Genomic DNA, 19,328 nt, shown 5'->3' with positions numbered 1-19,328 from the left:
GAGAAACTGTGAGCTCTTGTAGACATTCAAGTCTCAACTGGATGTGCCTTGAGCTACTTCCTTTAATTAGGTCTCTTTTGAACAGAGATGGGACTACATGACCCCTTGAATTCCGTTCCAAACAAGATTATAACTATATGATCTAATCTGTCTCTTGTAAAGATCAATTAAAACAAAACAAAACAGAATGCTGTAGGCAAATCTTCACATACAGAAACAGTGGATTTTCTTTCTCTTTTATTTGTCTTTAACTTCTTAGAATCCAAGACTGTTTTGGGTTGGAAGAGACCTTAAAGCTCATCTAGTTCCAAGCCCCTGCCATGGGCAGGGACACCCTTCACCAGACCAGGTTGCTCCAAGCCCTGTCCAACCTGGCTATTACTATTTGTTAGGAATTCTGTAATATTATTATATTGACAGAAGGCATGAACATTAGCTCATCTGTTAGTAGTTTCCCAGAAAAGGTTCTGCACCTCAATCATTACTGCTCAAACTATTTCTCTACTAATCATAGAATCATAGAATCATAGAATAGTTAGGGTTGGAAAGGACCTTGAGATCATCTAGTTCCAACCCCCCTGCCATGGGCAGGGACACCCCACACTAAACCATATCACCCAAGGCCTCATCCAACCTGGCCTTGAACAAGCAAGATTACAGTGTGATTTGTATCCTATTATCCACTGGAGTCTAAAAGAAGCATGTTAGCATGCGTGAAGTCTGGATCAGGTTTGACGTGCTGATACCAGCTGCTAGAATGTCTCATGCAGGGCTGGTTGCAATGGCACCTGATAATTATGTTTGAGAATTATTTCTCTGAATTGCTGCCGAAGTCTGACTTTGAGGGGTTATTTCTGACTCCCAGTCAGAAGTTAATTAAAAATAAAATCCCCCCCACAAAAAAATGACCAAAACAAAACCCCAAAAAAGCAAACCTCAAGCCCCCAAACTGACAGTGCTGCTGTGTATGAGGAAAGAAGACAAAGAGAAGCAGAAGAACTGAGGAAATACCTGAACATTGCAATTATTTTAAAGGGGGAAGGGGCGGGGAGGGGGAGAGGTGTTTGTAAAATGAATTTTCTCATCATGATCTCACTTTCTGCAAAGACTTGAATTAAAAAAAAGTAGCAGAAGTAACGTATAAAGTTTTGTTCATAGAAGCTTATTTTCAAAGAGAAAAAGGTGGTTTTAGTTATTTATATTTACAGCTATAACTTGAGATTTTCTTATTCAGGGAATTCAGACTTCTTTATGTAATTGACTCATGTTCTGTTTTGTGTGTGTGTTTAAACCTGATCCCTCTGTGTTATCTCTTCACATTACTGCCTTATTTCTCTATATTTTTCCTGCGTGATTTTAATTTTTTTATATTGATGCCTTTTCTGACCCTGCAGATTCTACCTTCTTTTATTAACCTTCTTCCTCAGCCAAGTGTGCTGACCTCCGTTCCTACACAGCTGCACGTTTGAGCTGGTTTTGTTCAGAAGACTGATAGATGTGTTTGAGTAATGTTTAGTGAATACTTAGAGAATTCTGAGTCCTCCTTATGAAGCCTTTATAAACATGTCTTGCTTTCTAATGAATTCATCTTGTTGGTTGTTACTAGCCAGTTGAACCCTGCTTTATGCTGCCAGATCCGTTCCACAAAATTGCAGCAAATCTGTGCCTGGATTGTGCCACAGGTATTTCCCCAGAATGATCTGTGCCTCTGCAGTCCCTCTTAGAACTGCTCAGCACTCTACCTGCTCTCTGCTGTGCATGATGACATCTTGACTGACATACCATGCAATGCATAATAACATGTCATAGCTGCAAGGAATTAGAGTTTCCCTCTCACTTCTAGCACCTTGCCTAACACACTCCTCTACTCCCACACAGGTGTGTGACAAAGGGCTGGGATATATTTATATGCTCCCTCTCATTTAACCAAAGCAAAAATCCTTGCTGTTATTCTACAGCTTAGCATACAAGGTCTTCATCAGCATGGTTGCCCACTTAAATATCCAGAGTAAACATCAATCAGTTTGCTAAAGTGGTAGTATATATGATGCAGGTGTTGAAAGTTTTCTGCAGTGAGGTAGGGAAGTGGTACCTCAGATGTTTTTTCTGTCTTAATATTGGCATATTCTGGAAATAAATTTGGAACTGTGAGTACATTGTCTAATACATTTTCTCTCTGCATAGAATTGTCCATCATTATGACTGGTTTTGGTCTGGTTCAGGGTTTAGGCTTTTATTTTACTGATCAACAGGCTTAATGACTGACTCATAATGCTGCCTCCCACCTAAAATCATAGTGACAAGCTGCTGGTTTTCTTCTGTTCAAAAAAAATAAGAAATAGAAATTTTTCCAAAAAATGGGGTCATCACTGATGTCTTGATACAATTAAGCTGACATAAGTGGTGGTGACAGCCTGTAAGAAATACTCCTTACCCCTGCAAGTTTACATATGGATCTTAAACATCTAGCAGGTGTTATTTTCTATTATATTAGCACATAAATGAACAGTGTTCTTGTCTGAAAGGATTTTAAAGCTGGAGACATATGGTAGTTAGGTGATCAATGCACTTAGACAAAATCTGTAAATCACAGAATGTTCCAAATCCACATCTTTAAGCACCTGGACACCTTTTAAAATCTATCCTAGGGGTTTTGTTTGGGGAATAAACTCAGATTCAGTGATGTTTTGATGTTGTTCAGGGAAGTTTAAATTGAATAATTTCAGCAAGCTCAAGTTCTTCTGTGAACAATAAGAACTTCTTGTCTTAAACACGCTAATTTAAAGGGAACAATGCTAATTCCACTCTGACTACAAACAACCAGAAAATCCTAGACTATCAAGTTCAAAGACCAATCTGCATCTGTCTCTCATTCTAGTATATTCTTTTGTAGATTTAACAAGCATACACTTTGATAGCTGCAAGCTACGTTATTTTAGAATAAATATGAGAAATTTTTTCAGTGTTTAAAGTCCCAGATGTTTGAAAATTCTTTTATGAAAATATCCATTCCTACAGTGTGCCATTAAAAAAAAGTGCCAATAACAACATTTAAGCATTCCTATATTTCATGATAAACATGTATGTACACAGATACATATATATATGTATCTGTATGAAAGGCAGAAACAAAACTGATTCTTGTATCTGTGTTCATCATGCAGGAAATAAAATAGCTCTTCCAATGTAATTCTGTGATTTTAATAACTATTTTGATAACTATTTCTATTCTGAAGAAAGTGCTAAGACAAAATACTTGTGTTAAAAAAAAATTAAAAAAGATTTTCACTTTGAACTTAACTCTCTCTACTAAATTTCTTTTCCAGAAAAAGAGTTCTAGTAAAATGTACTATATGTACTTTAGGACCCAGATGATTAATTCCTGCTTCCAGACCTATGCCTTCATATATGGAGTTATTAAATGTGTTTTCCAAAAGTGATGATGCATTTTAGTTGGCTCATCTTTGGAAAATGCATTTTAAATGGGTCTGGATTTAACAAATGTTGCTGGACCTGCTTTTGAAAATAAGGCCCACCTGAAACATTTTTAATGAAAGCCCATATCCCCTGACCTCCTGCTTTTCAGTGAATGTATTCATGAGCAATTTTGGGAAAACTTGAAAACTTCAGCCTAGTATTCTAGTTTTCCTAATATTACCCCTACTTACTCTCCAAAGACTATTAGTACTCTAAACATTGATGCTAATTCTTTATCTCTTAAATTATAGGTATCGCTATAGCTACATGCAGAAAGGATTGCACAGCAAATGCAATTGTAAGGAAATGCAGTTTCAATCTAAGCTAGTGCGAAAGTGCAAGGAGAGAGAAATGGGAGGTCTGAATCAAGCCCTCACCCCCTCCCCCCAAAAAATTGATGCAAGTGTTGACCAAATCCATACCTGTGTATCACCTTGTGATGTGCAGCTTCTGAAAATTGTTTCATTTCTTGCAGGCTTTCTATCCTCTTCATCACAAGAAATAGTCCCCTTAACAAGAAACTCTTCCCTAGATCTTGAAGATCAAATCTCATTGAATAAGGGGAATTTGAATTTAAAACCATACCATACCCACTGAGAATGAAATTCAGAGAGAGAGTAGGAAAACTGAATCTAAAATATAATTGATGTAAAACAAACAAATCCCTCTCTTCAAATAATCATTATTCTTGCCATCATTTTCACCAGTTGTAACTGGCAGGATTTCTTAACTTCTTATCAGGATTTCTAACATGCAGTCAATAAAGAATGAAAAATGTTCTCCCCACAGGTTCCTTTTATAACTCCTCCTAGGGTCCTATCCTAATGGAGACAAACATGTTAATTTGTATTAAACCTGTTTCCTCTTATTGTCTCCAAAATACAGAATTTTATTTTCCCTTTGTAACCTTTTCAGGGCTCAAGTGCACATCTACTGCAAATTGGTCAAGGCTGTTCTTCCACTTATACTGCTTGATGAAACGAAAGTTTTGGAACTCCTGTTACAGAATAATAATGTATTCTCTTTAGAAGTGACACTGTAGTGGACTAAACAGACTACTGGTTTGTTTTGGAGTGGCTGTGAGCAAATAAATTCCCAAAGAGCTTCAAGAGGTTTATTACTGTCTGTTTCATCCACCTCTTTAAGACAATACTTAGAGAAGATTAGATGTTTTCCACTTCATCTGCTCTTTAAACAATATGCAATTTTAATGGAAATGTGGAGATAGAAGGGAAAGCTGAATACTAGTTGAGAAAATCCAGATAACTCAGGGTTTGGCCTTTTAACTAATTTAGACTGTATTTCAGAGCATAGTATAAAAGTATAAATATGGTGCCTCCTGCCTTCACTCATTGCTAGGTTCTAAATTGTTTCCTTTTTCATCCATGTAGTTTTAGTCAATGTCTGTCAAAGTACATTTTTATCACAATGCATTCACAGATCTTAAATTAGGTAATATCAGGTATTAACTGCTAGGGTAACAGAAAAGAATGATAATTATTTAGAGGGTTGGGGTTTTGCTTTCTTTGATACTTTATATTTTTTCTATTTGCCTTGCCTGGTGTAGTAGTGCACATCATATGGTAGTTATGGCATCACATCATGCCCTGACAGAACTGCGAAACTTTACTCTCCCTAGTCCAATTAATGGTGAGTCCATACTGTTTAACACATTCAGTAAGTAGTATTTCCATTTTACAGGTAGGGTGACAAGTGCGGAGATATCAAGTCTATCCTGAGATCATGCAAAGACTCTGGAAATACAATTGCAGTGAGTCCTGGCTATAAAGCTTTTGACATCTTCGATGCTGGCCACAGTCTTGCAAGCACTGATGGAAAGAAAGTAGGGGTTTATGTATTGTAATGTTTCAATCCATTTGATTTTTAATAAATTGAAAGAGGAAAAAAAGTTTCTGTTGTTTTCTAATAGCCAAGGGTGAAAAAAAGAAAAAAAAAAAAAAAGAAAAAAGGAGTTGAAAAATTCACTGTAAAAAATATGTGGGGTATTTTTACGTCATGTTGACCAATAAGGGCTAAGTGGAAATTTGTCTGATATGTAAAAATGATGTCCAGATTTTGGGTATGCTGAAGATATTTAGTTGAAGTTATTTATTTAGAAAGTTATAAATACCTAAAAGAAGATACTGAAAATTAAAGTTATTTCCTTGACTAATATTATTCGTGCCATGAATTTTTTAACATTTCTTTTCCTGTCAGATTTACTGAAAGCTATCAATTTCTTTGGGGTCTTGCAATGTTAACACAGGCTGTTATCCTTTTTGCCATGAAACCTCCTATGTTACTTTTTCCTTGGCTCTGAGGTTAAAATTAAGGTCTTTTCACCATGCCAGAATTTCATTTTGAATGGATGTTAAACACAAGGACAAGGTAGAACAATATGGCTGCTAGGTGTTTTTTTCAGAAATGTTTCAAAGCATGTGCAGTTAAGATTTTATTCTCAATAAACGCAAATTGTATTTTTCAGTCACAATAACTCCACAGGAGAAGATATTAAGATGTCTGATACATTCATCTCTATGTCAGAATATCATACTGTTGTGGTTTAAGCCCATCCGGAAACTTAGAACCATGCAGCCGCTCATTCATTCCCCCTCTTCCTTCCCCTGCTCCCGGAGGGATGGAGAGGAGAATTGAAAGAATATAACTCCTGCGGGTTGAGATAAGAAGAGTCCAGTAACTAAGGTATAACACAAAACCACTACTGCTACCACCAATAATAATAATGATAAGGGGAATAACAAGGGAAGAGAATACAATTGCTCACCACCTGCCAACCGATACCCAGTCCGACCCAAGCACTGCTCTGGGCCTTCTGGGTAAATCCCCCAAGTTTATATACAGGGCATGACGTGCTGTGGTATGGAATACCCCTTTGGCTAGTTTGGGTCAGGTCTCATGTCTCTGTTTCTTCCTGGCTTCCCCTCCCTCCTGGCAAAGCACAAGCCTGAGAAAGTCCTTGGTCAGAGTGAGCATTACTTAGCAACAACTAAAACCATCAGTGTTATTGATGTTGTTCCCAGGCTGAAAGTCAAAAACACAGCACTGCACCAGCTACTAAGAAGGAGAAAAATGACAGCTATATCTAAATCACTGAATCTGAAGCACATGCTATTGGTATTTAAAATTCCCTGAAAAAAAATAATGTTGTCACACCGTACAGACATTTTTTCCAATGTGATGCATCATTCATATCCAAGTCTAGTGTTCTGTGCTTGTAATTTTTGCGTTCTTAGAAATTTAATTTAAATGAAACAGTCCTTTTTCACTCTACAGACATTTTTCAACCTCACTGACTCTATGATTCTGTGATTTACAAAACCAAATATTTATTAGATGGAGCATGGATACAAAATAAAGGACCATGCTTTATTCTCATCTACACCTGCATTAATGCGGGGACACTCCATTGAAATCAAAGGAGTTATTCCACCCTATGTATTGAATTTACAACAGTTTAATGTCAGTAGTGCTCACTGCTGAAAAGGAGAGAATTTGTCTTGATTTGAATTCTAAACCTGAAATTAGGAAAATGTCAGGATTTGGGCCATTTTTCTCAGGACTATTTTAGACTGAAAACACTTGAGATTTTGTTCTAAACCATTTTGTGAGTCAGATTTTTTAATGTTGAATACAGTAGTTCATTTCAGTCAAAAATGTTCACATTTTATAGGATGTTGAAAAACATGACTATTGACAAGAACTCGGAAATTGGACAGAAAAATGCGAAATCTTAATGACTATTATTAATAATAACAATAGTATCATTACAGAGCTTTTGTTCTTTGCTAGGGTACTACTTATAACAATTAGTAAACTTAAAAGTGATTACCAACCCTAAAGAATAAGCTTTTGGTAGGGACAATTTCATGAAGATTCTAACACTAGCTATACATATATATATACACACACACACGCACATATATATATATATAGGCCGTGTTCATAATCCCAAGATCAAAGTTAGAAAAAGACTCCGCAACCTGCTTGGGCAACCTGTGCCAGTGCTTAGTCACTCTCACAGGAAACAAGTGTTTTATGATGTTTAGAGGGAGCCTCCTGTGTTTCAGTTTGTGCCACTTGCTTCTGATCCTGTCACTGAGAACTGCTGAGAAGAGCCTGTCTCTGTCCTCTTTGCACCCTCCCTTCACATACATGTGGATACCCCCTGAGCCTTCTCCAGGCTAAAATGTCCCAGCTCTCTCAGCTTTTCCCCGTAGGAGAGATGCTCCAGTCCATCATCTTCATTGCCCTTTGTTGAAATCTCTCCAGCCTGTCCATGTCTCTCTCATACTGGGGAGCCGAGAACTGGGCACAGCTCTCCAGGTGTGGCCTCAGTAGTGCTGAATAGAGGGGAAGGATAATGTCCCTCGACCTGCTGGTACTGCTTTGCCTGCTGCAGCCCAGGATACCATTAGTCTTCTTTGCAGCAAGGACATGTTGCTGGCTCATTTTCAGCTTGGTAAATTGGTTGTCTCTGCTGTATTGGAAACACTGACAGTACAGGTTTCAGTTCCGTAAGCAGAAATTCTAGGAAATCTTTCTAGATAGCAGGTTGATTTTTAGTGATCCATTGTTTAACATCAAAGATGAAAATCCTTAAAACAACTGTAGAACAATCCTAAACTTGTCCTGTTAACGTTACGGAACAATGAACACACAGAAGTTCTGAGATTATGGTTTCTTTCAAATGTAAGCAACTTAATGCAAACCACCATTCATTTCCATCTTTACCAGAAACAATAGATATTATGATATTACGATATTATGATATTACAGAGATATGAATTATTGAACAGTGACTTTAACTTCTATGCGTCAAAGTCATATGTGCTGTGGTTTTACCTAGAGTTTCCTGAAAGGAGTGTATCTTTCCTTTTACATCTTCCAAGCCTCTTTGACGCAATAGAAATTACCTATGAAACAGAATTTCTCACTAGAACTGCAAACATCAGAACAAAAATATGTGGAGATTAATAAATGCAGCAGTATTATAGTCAACTGCTAATTTTGATGGGTATACATCTGATTTTAGTGATTTTCCTATTAAATAAATGAATAATAATCAGTGAAATCACATATACAGGAAAGTACATACCATGAACTTCGATCATATCACAAAAAATCAAAGTCTCACTGTGAGATTATGTATGATGTGTTTTATATAGTCAGATTTTTAGGATCTGTCTTGAATCAGTAAATTGATTAGTGAGCTTGGTCCTAGATCTGTGCTGTCAAAAATATGTTTGTCAGCTTTTTATTTGTTCTCTTTTAAAAGCAGTTAGCTAAAAGAGTATTTGAGTATTGCTTCCATATGCAAGCAGCTTCTCGTTAGCAATGCTTAAAAAAAAAATAGAAGTAATAATACATTCCACAGCTTCCTTTATGATTCCTTCATGTTTACTTAAAAGAAAGGCAAGGCTGTCACTGACTTGGAAAAGCTTGAAACTGCTTTTCACTTTACTTTGTATAAGCAAAATGGTCTGCTTTCAGTCTTAAACATTGGTTATGCTTATTCAATTTTAAGGTTTCTCTACATCTTTACCTACAGATTAGAATTATCTTTTCTTAGGCTTAAGTCATGTTTCTCTTCCACCAAATGACTGGCAACTGTGAATGTCTAGTATTCCACTAGTCTCTTTCAGTGCTAATCACACACAGAACTTCAGTTCTTTAACTCACATCATCTATCAAGAAGAAAAAGGTGTGCTATAAAAATCTGTTATTGTCCATATTTGGTATGAAGAGATAACATCTGATTTTTGTTATCAGTCCGTACTCAGGATCGATCAGGCAAGCTTTTCCCATTATATGAAAAACAAAGTTCCCTTGCTGGTCTGTGTCCAGTTTTCTTCACAGTTCATCCTTTCGATTCATGATGATCTTGGTCCGTAAGAGAAACCAGGACCCAGAGCCCTCCACCACGTGTTTGCAACTGTGTGTTTGGGATTTGGAACTGTTGCAGGAGTGTATGGTACAAGCACTGCCAGGGCAGCTCCCAGGCTGCTCTTAACACTTGCTGTCCACTTAAGTGTGCCCAGTGATGAGGAATGGGCATGAAGGGCAGTAATTGCCTAGTTTAGGACCCGAACAAAGGGTCCCAGGATATTTTTTCTGTCTCACCTTGCCCGTGTTTGTAAAACATTGCATCAGGTGTATCATCCAAAGTTTTCCATGGTGCTTTCATTTTGAATATTAACTCACCCTGTTGAATGGTTTTTGTGAACTGATATGTAGGGAATTGGTATTGTTGCTCAGAAGACCTGCAAAATATAAGATTGAAGGCAGAACACAAACAATCTTATTTGGTGACCACAAGGTTCAATGTAATGCAGGAAAAGTCTCACACAATCAATCCTGCCCAGTGCTAAAGATATTCTTTTAACATTTGATTAGCAAATGACTTATTGTGATAATACTAAAATATTTGTTTTAAATAGGTTTCACATATAGGTGTCATGCATGCTTGTAAAACAGATCATAGAATTCTATTTTTTGTTCTGTTTAGTAGAAGAATATTTACCTTTTCATATAGTATGCAGTGTCACCTCAAATATCACAAATCAGATTGCTTTCAAGTTATGTTCTAAGAAGCTCTATCAGTGTATGTTTATAATGTTATAAAGCATAATTGCTATATTAAAAATAACAAACTGATGTTATATGATAGCCTACAGCATTATACAATCTCAATACTAATTCTGTGTTTAGTTACATCTATGCAGCAAATACATTATCTTTATATATATGTACATTTATTGAAGTACTCCATGTTAGAAATGTGTATTTTGATGTAATTTGAAAGACATAAGCAATACAAAATGTGCAAATTTCCATCAAAAGTGAAGTATTAGTATCCACAGTGATATGATACTGTAGGTACTGCAAATGCTTGTGCCTTAGATTCTGATTAGATCCCCAAAAGCTGTGTGTCTTCTGGTTTTGATGCCCATATATTTGTTTAATTCAGTTACAAAAGCCTTCACTTTGCTTGCAGGCTCTTTAATACTAGCAGCGAATTATTTAGGCACTTTTTAAAGAAACAGTGGAGCAAACATATATTAGGCTGTGAGGTTTTTATCCTTCTGGGAAAAGAAATATCTTTGTTTTTTCAGATTTTAGGTATTAAAAAGACTCTCATAAGGCATTTGTAGGCCCAAAATATACCAGCAATGTCAGTGAATCAGATGGGAACAAAATAGGCTCACCAACTGAGAAAAAGATTGTTATTTGTCAGCAACTTCATCTCCTGTCACACTTGCAACCTTCTGAAAAAAAAAAAAAAACCACCATTTTTTTTTCCAGCGTTCTTGAAATACCATTATGTTTGGGTTATTCATTATTACTACACACTCAGTTTTTCACCCATCTTAGGTCAGTTGTGTTTGCTACTGACTGCAGTGATAGTAAGAGCAGATGCTAAATGATATAACAGTGATTAAAGACCTGGTTCCAGTTGTTTAACTTACATCTGGTAGAACTTTCTTACCTGAAAGCCTGCTGAGTCAGCAGAATAAATCTAAAAGTCAATGTTAATGATTCAGTAAGTGTTCTTTGACTAAACTCAGCTGGCTTATGGATTCTAGAAAAAACTTAGGACATTTAACTTAAAAATTTATTCCTTTTATTTTTAAGTATGCTGATTTATCACCAAAGTTGAAGGCTAAATAAGGATACCAACATAACTTGGCTGTTTGAGAAAGGACTGACCACAGCTAGCTCTGTTATTGCATGCATGGAATAACTCTTGAGTTACTGCTTAATATATGAGGTTTGTTAGAATTACCATGAAAGCACCTGTCATTCTGTTTTTGGAGTTGTGTGGAGGAGTTAGATCTACAAATAATTTCTGATTTTGGGAGAGCCTAGTGCCAGCACATACATCATCCATGTTCTGTTTCCCTTGATCTTGGAAAGGGTAGTGTATCTACCTTTGTACACACAAAGCTTTCTGTAAAATTTCTATTGAATTTAGGTCCCTGAAAGAACAGGACACAAGCGCAATTTTTAGGTAACATACAGAAGTATATCTAACATACCTTAGTAAGTAGGTAAGTACATGTCAGAACTTTACTGGCCCAAATTAGGGAATCAGGCTAGAAATCTTAAAAAGACTGGTCAGAAGTCATTCTGATCAAACTATGGCATATTTGATAGGAGAGAGATTGTACTGTTGTGTTGCTGTCACTTAACAGATCACTGGAGACATCATGTAAACCCACTGAAATCTTGAAGCGATTCATAGAGTTTTTGGCCTGGAACAGCTGCCAAATTGGAGGGTTAGGTAACTTATATGTGTAGCCAGGTTGCTCCAGGCCCTGTCCAACTTGGCCTTGAACACTGCCAGCGATCATAGAATCAGCCAGGTTTGAAAAGACCTTTAAGTTCACCAAGTCTAACCATTACCCTAGGACTGCCAAGAAAACCACTAAACCACGTCAGAATGGGGCAGTAATGCCCATTCCCTCTGCTTCAGTGGCTAGGTTGCTACTTGTGAATACTGGTTGAATTGTCAGAATCAGGCAAGCTTTTAAGAAAATGGGTTTTGACATACCTTAAGATGTTCCCTTGGTTTTGTTCCCAGACTGTCAACCAGGTGGCAGCAGTGCCATGTCGGAGCAGCTCCCTTTCCCTTTCCCTGACATCAAGTGTTAATACACTCGACCAATCAGTGCTAAGATGATGGGAGGTAATTGGGTAATTGTATTTTACTGATCACAAGCAGAGAAAAGAAAAGGGGGGAGACAGGGGGAAGAGGTAAAAAAAAGAATAAAAAATAAATAAAGAGGGGAGAGAAAAGAAAGGGAGAAGGAGGAGTGTAACCAGAAAGACTGGCTCTGGGGCATTTGCAAATCCTAAGGTGGCACTGAAAGGTGGGGACTCAGAGAAAGCCAAAGAGGCAGAGAAACCGAGCAATACCCAGCAGCAACAGCAGCAGCTGTCAGAGCTGGATATATGCACACATGCGTACATCCATGCACACACAGGGAGAATTCAGGCTGAAGCTGATGGGAGGGAGGAAGGGCTTCAGCTGTGCAAAGGGCTGTGCATTTCAGGGATGAAACTAAAAACTGAAAGAAGCGGCTGCACTGCTGGGACCGTGTCATCTTGGAAGGGAGGAAGGCAGGAAGGAAGGAAGAAAAGGGGGAAGATAGCTGGCGTGTGGAAGAAGATGGGAGACTAACTCACTGCTGTGTGGAACAGGAATCTAGCCTGTACATCTGAAAAACACCAGGCTGAGCTTGGAAATGAGATCAGACCTGCATTGAAATAGAGAAAGGGAGGAAAAGGGAGGCTGAGACTGGAGCTTTTATCCTTCCTCTCTCTCTTTCCCTCTCTCTCCTTAAAGATGAAATAGAAGTTTATCCATCTCCGTGCTGCTGGATCTGTATAGCTGCTGGACAAAAGATGAAGAGGAAGCTGAAATGAAAAGCAAAGGGTGCTTATGAAATTTACAGCTGAGAAGACAAATCACACCTCCCTGGGCTTCCTTTGTGCCCCATTGGGAGAGTTTTAACATCAGAAGGATTTTGGGAAGCGGGGGGGGCAAATGGGAGAGTGGGTGTTCAAAACACCTGTCCCAAGTGTTTAAAAAATAACAAGGTGATGGATTTATTCTTGACAGCTGGTGGGAACCTTGAATTTTTCTCTACTCCCTCCATACTTAGTTCCATTAAATGTGAGATTATGAAAATGCAGAGGAGTTGGAGGGAAGGTGAAAGGATATAACGTGGAGTTTGAAGCAAGCCAAGGGTGCTGATGCTGTGGATTGCTGGCTTTTTGCCGAAATCAAAAATCCTATTGCGCACTGGGTTGTGATTGGAAATCTAATCAGATTTTTGAAGAAGGGGGAAGAGAGACTAAAAGTTTATCTTTTTGACAGATACAAATAAAAATTTAAATGGAAAATGAGGTTCTTTTCTAAAGAAGTGTGAGGGACAGAGAAAAAGAAGAATGGGAATTCCCGTTTTAATGTGGAGACACATGGATTGGATAATTGATAGTGCAGCAAAGAAAGGGGAAAGAGAAAATTGCTTGGCAAGACCTGGATCTTAAGTGTCACAACAAAATTGCATTAAAAGAATACAGATGGAGCATTGCTTAAAAAGAAATACAGCCCTTTCTGCTCTCCAGAGAAAAAACAAATAGTGAGCAATGGAGAGCAGTGGAACCAGAGAGGCAGAAAACCTCAGAAAAAGGAAACTAGGTAAAAAAACCACTGTGGAATTAAAAGTTTCAGAAAGGAGGAGGACTATTCATTTCCTGCAAGGATTTTGATTTTTTTCACCTGTTATTTTAAACCACTCTTCTCCAGTGAAGGCAAACATCGATGTTACTGCTACAGCAATTCTAGGCAGAAAAGTTGAAAGCTACAGAGAAAATAAAGGACAGAAAAGAAGAAAGCAAAATTGCTGGAGGGGGAAGAGTTCAGCAGCATTGGGTTGGATTGGCACCTGTATGGACTGAAATTGCTGGGAAATTGCACATTGGATATAATTTATTTTTATGTCCTTTCTTGGTTTTAATTTTGGTTTGGTTGCTGAAATGAAATAGTTTTCTAACCCTGCCCCCACTCTGCTTTTTCGTGACCACTCGGATTTCCAGCTAAGTAATCTTTGAGGATACAGTAAGTACACTTTCCATTTTATAATATTTTGAGAAAGGAAATATGCCCCATTGCCTCTCTTCTTTCTTCCTTATCCCTCTTTTCTTGGTCTTTCCCCCCCAGCTGAATAAGCATTTGGCTGGATTTTGATAATGGCTGCAGGGTGGGGGGGTTGGTTGGGAAGGGAGAAGAGAAGGAACAAGGACAGAACTGAATTCTCACAGTAGTTCAAATGTTCCTGTTAGTAAAACTCCAGCCTTGGTAGGATGCTGCAGATGCCTGCCTGCATGGCTCTATAGCATTTCCAAATGTTCACTAGCAAAGAAATCTTTGGAGAAAATCCCTGCAGTGAGTGGGGGTGCTGTCTGATTGCCCAGTCTGTACAAAGGGATGCAAGTAGCATAGAATTGGATGCACTGAGGAGGCTAGTTTGTTTATTTAGTAGGTGTTTCAAATACAGAAAGGCTGTGATTTGAATGCTGGCATACAGTCTGACATTGCAGATCGATATGGTGTATTAACAGGAAAAATTTATAATCAAGCAGGGAAGTGAAGGATGGCTTTTGGTGGGACTGGGGGGTGTAGGGCAAAGGTTTTTCATGATTTTGAGGAGGCAGCTCTGAGAGAAATTATATGTTTTACACTTCATTGCTAAGAAAAAGCAGTAACAGGCAGGGAGAGAAAATTCTTGTATGGAAGGGTAGTTTAGAAAACTGTACTAGCCACTCATGCCCTCCATATCTCTTAGAAAATTCTTTGTGATTTTGTGGTGAATCCTTCAGGTTCCCAATGGACTTTCAAAGTAGTTAAAGGAGGTTTACTTGGATTGACAAGCAGTGAGATACTGTGGTATTGGGAGGTTTTTGTTATTATGCTGATAATGAAAATCATTAAAAGTGGCTTGTAGATGGTGAGGTTCACAGATAAGAAATTATGTGTAACAGACCAGTAAATGTCTCTGTCTTTCCTTCTTGGAGAAATGTGGTGTGCAGATGTGGAATAAAGTGAAGATAGCACGGTGTTTCAAATAGAGGTCCTTGTTTTCTCATGGGGAAGAGTGCTGCTTCTGTCCCCTCTCTTGACATGACTGCTTACCTTGTAAATAGGGAGTTTTCTTTCTCTTTCTTTCCTTTCTCTCCTCCCTCACCTCTGCTCTTCTCAACCTTTGCCTTCATATGCACAGTCTCTAGCTGAAAGTATTCGGCCAAAACTGATGGAGAATGAGAGAGAGAGAAATAGGTAATTAAATGAGCTATGGAACAGATATGGATATTTTTTGGCAGGCAAGGTGCAGGACTAGCTTTGCCACTGATTTTACTTTCCCCAAGCTGCAATATTCTGGAGGAGGGGAGAGAATGCAGGGATGGGAAAGGTGTTAGTAGAGCTGTATTTTAACATCTTTTTCTGGCAGCATTTCCCTTTCCACAAGCTTCCTGCATGAAACAAAGCAAACCAGAGCTCCAGCTTCCCTAGATAAATACATAAATATTAGCATCTTCCTTTTTCCCACCTTTACCTATACATTCACGCTACTACTACTTTGTGTAAATGTCTTGAATCTTTTGGCGTGATGGAGAAGAGACCTGCCTCCCAAATGTGTCCCATGAACTTCTGTTTTGGAGGTCATGCCTCTTAAACATTGGCTACTTGTAAAGGATTAAGATTTAGGGTTCAATTCTGCTCCCACAGAAATCTCTGGGAATTTTTCTTTGGATACATAAACAAATCAGACCCTTTGTGCTGTTGTGTTTAGAAAAAGAAGGGAGCAGACAAAGCAGAAAATTGTTACTTCCAGCTCCAATTGCTCTCATCTTTCTCAGTATAGCTAAATCAGTTTAGTATGAAGTGCTTTGGCCTCATTTATTTCTCTGGGCACATATTTTCTGGTGGGACACTAAATGGGTAATAAGTTTGTCAGCATCTGAAAATAAACGTGAAACTCTGGTCTCCATTCCTTCATGCATCACTATAGGTCTGTACCCTGTTGTGGGCTACACTTACATCAGCAGTTGCAGTAACAGAGCAGCTAAATTTGTGTTAAGCTGCTGCTCAGTAATTACTGAAGGAAAAAGAAGTTGGCTAAAGAAAAGGCATCTCCAAGCTTTTCCCTGGATTCCTGTTAAGCGAACACATGAACAATAGATTTGACAGAGCAACTCCAATTTTTGACAATGGAAAGCTTCCATAGGTGCCTCATTCATTTTGGTGCAATAACTAACAGGAGGATTTGCTTGATGAGATAAGGAAGCACTGAGAAAATTTACCCGTCAGTTTGGACTGAAATAGGCAAACCTTGTTAACATCAAAAAGCTAAGGATGCATGTCAGCTTCTAAAGAGTCAACAGTTTCACACTTCAGTGAATCATTCACTTAATACAGTAGCCAAAACATGCATGAAACAGCCCAGAGTTTAACTCATTCAGTCTCAAGGGTGGAATGAGTATGGCAAAGCAGGAATGAATATAGAATTTCTCAGCATTTGTGCTGGGACTTATCCAAAGCCCAAAGGGCTGACCATAAATGAAACAGCCATGAAGTCAATCTAACTGTCCAGCTGAATGAGGAACAGCAAATTTCCTCAAGTGTAGGGAAGAGCTGGCTACTCCCCTCTAATGTGCCTGAGCATAGCTTTATCATCCATCAGTATTTGCTAGTCCTCTGGGTTGTCTCCTCTTCAAATCATCGACCATCCTTTTGGTAATGACCCCAGGAGCTGGCGTTTTGGCACTGTACACAGAACCATTATGTGTGTATTTAGGCACCAAATGCTTGTACAGAAGGAAAGAGAAAGCTGCATTGGAGGGGCCTGCCCCGTTAGTTCTAATTTTTCTCCAGAAGGTCAGAGATCATGCGTCTCAAAATTCAGGCATTCTTGGCAAACTGTAAGTAAGTAATGCAATGGGGCAGCTAGTCAGTGTCTTTTCACATGTCAGGAATGACTTGCCCTGATCTAGAATGGTGGCAGGTTCAGTTTTCTGAAGCAGCAACTTTTATGTCACAGTATCTCCCAGCCTGATAAGCACTGATGAGTGAAAAATGCACTTTCAGATTGGGTAATATCCACGAAAGAATGCTCTAGATGTGAGCCAATACAAGCAATAATGTCTACTGAAGGAAAAGAAGGGGATTCCTGAGGTACTTATATGGCTTCCTACATATAGGCTTTAAAATTATTTGCCTGTGACCCAAAAAAACATTTCTCATTTGACATGAAGAATCTTGCTGTAGCAATATGAGACAGGAAGATTTTGAATGGGTCTCAGGACAGGATTTTTGCACATTTTGAGAGAGATTTGTGCTGGTGGAAACTCCCAAGCCACGCTACCCAAGAGTGAAGCTGCAGTATATTCACTGGAGTGCACTGTACACAGCAACAGTGTGCAAGAAACTCCACCTCGGTCTTGCCAATGTGCCTTCACTTTGGCTTGGGTCTCCTGATTCCTAGTGAGGGAACAAGGAGAGGGAGAAAGGTGCTGGAATTAGTGCCATTTGCAGTCTGGGATGAAAATGACTGAAGAAATGCAATTAGCACCCTCCAGGTCATTTCTAGAGTAGTCAAGCTTACTGGACTTTGGGTTACTGTTAGCAGGGCCCCTCTTCCTGCATCCCTATCCATCCTGTAGCCAGCTGCTCTATAAAAATCATAATAAAAACAAGCTTCCTTCTGCTATAAACTGCTGCCCTCACAGGACAACCCAGATGGGAAGGATGTAGTAACAGCAGGAGCCATGGTGGTCTGGAAACAGCCTTGTAGTGTGCTTGAGTCTAACAGTGTGGATCCTTGAAAAGGATCCTGCCTCCACTTTCTGTGGTGGCAGAAGACATTGGGGTTTGGCTTGTAATGCTTTGGAGTGCTTTATTTCAAAGAATCATAGAATGGTTTGGGTTGGAAGGGACCGTAAATATCATCTAGTTCCACCCCTCAAATTATTTTGTGATAACATCCCACTTATTAAATGATGTTATTGAGAAAGGAAAGGTACCTGTTATTTAGCTGTACTATCACGGTCACCCCACAATCTCTTCTCTTGAGAGATAGAAATAGGGATGCAAGAGAGAGGATGAGTGTGCTGGTGGTATGTTTTAATTGATATTCACAAGCTGCAATACATGGAAGTGAATTAACGTGCAGTTCCTGGTAGGAGGCCTGGGTACTTCTCTATCAGTTAGAGGAAAAGTCAAAAATCAGACACTTGTGCATGCACACAGTAAAAGAGAATTGGGATTTACATTTGGTATCCAAGGAAGTGAGAGCAGAATAAGAGAGCAGAATACTGCGGGGCTTTCTGTTCTTTGTTTAAATGTTGCCATAGCAATATCTCAGGGCACAAGTTACATGTTTTCCACTGCTGGAGTTGAGCTTTTTTTCTCTTCTCCCTTTCTGTTTTTTCTCTCTCTTGATATACACAACAACCAGGGGTATCTCCACAGAACTTTGCCCAGCAATAGGAAAAGGTGTTTGAAGGCTATGTTATCGGTTTGCATGTGTCTGTTCTTCCCTGTCACTTGCTAATATGCTAGAAACCCAATTAGGAGGAAATTCTTAGATAGAAAAAGAGTGTGAGGCTCTTGTTGTTAGAACATCACATATATTACAATATTTTGTGTAGTGGTGTTATGTTAATCGGATAGCTGCAGGCAAGCAGAGTGTAGCAGTCACCGACAATTAGAAACAACAGTGAACTTCCCAGTAATGAATCTATACCTTGGACAGATTAAAATGCATTTCAGGTACATACCAGAGCTTCTGTAAATATAAATAGTATCACCACTGTAGGAAGCCTTGAAATTCTGTTTCTATAGTGCTGAGACAAGATTTACCCTTTGCTGCTTGGGAAAGGGAGAGAGGCATCATTAGACCACTAAATAAAATCTCCCATAGTATTTGCTGCAGAGCTTGTACTTGGTATGTCAGGACTGTGGGGGAGCAATATAACCAGGAAAACAGGAAAACTTAAAAGTAAACCCCAAAACAAAGCAAAAAACCTCCAGCAACAGTGGTTTTACATAAAGTTTACTCAAAAGTCTCACTCCAAGATAAACTGAATGAATGGGGGTTTGTCTGCAAACCAGCAACAATTCAGAGAATATAGTAATGCATTTTGTGGGTGAGGGGTCTCTTTTCAATTATTTGACAGTTAGGGAATCCATACAGTTCTGTGCATTAAAATATTCTTCAGCAATATGGATGTTGTTTCCTTTCATGTTTGTATGGACAGTATAATAT

The sequence above is a fragment of the Psittacula echo genome, assembly GCF_963264785.1.
Source record: "Psittacula echo genome assembly, chromosome: 5".
Classification (NCBI taxonomy): domain Eukaryota; kingdom Metazoa; phylum Chordata; class Aves; order Psittaciformes; family Psittacidae; genus Psittacula; species Psittacula echo.
The sequence above is the reverse complement of the archived record's forward strand: the minus strand, read 5'-3'. Positions refer to the sequence as shown.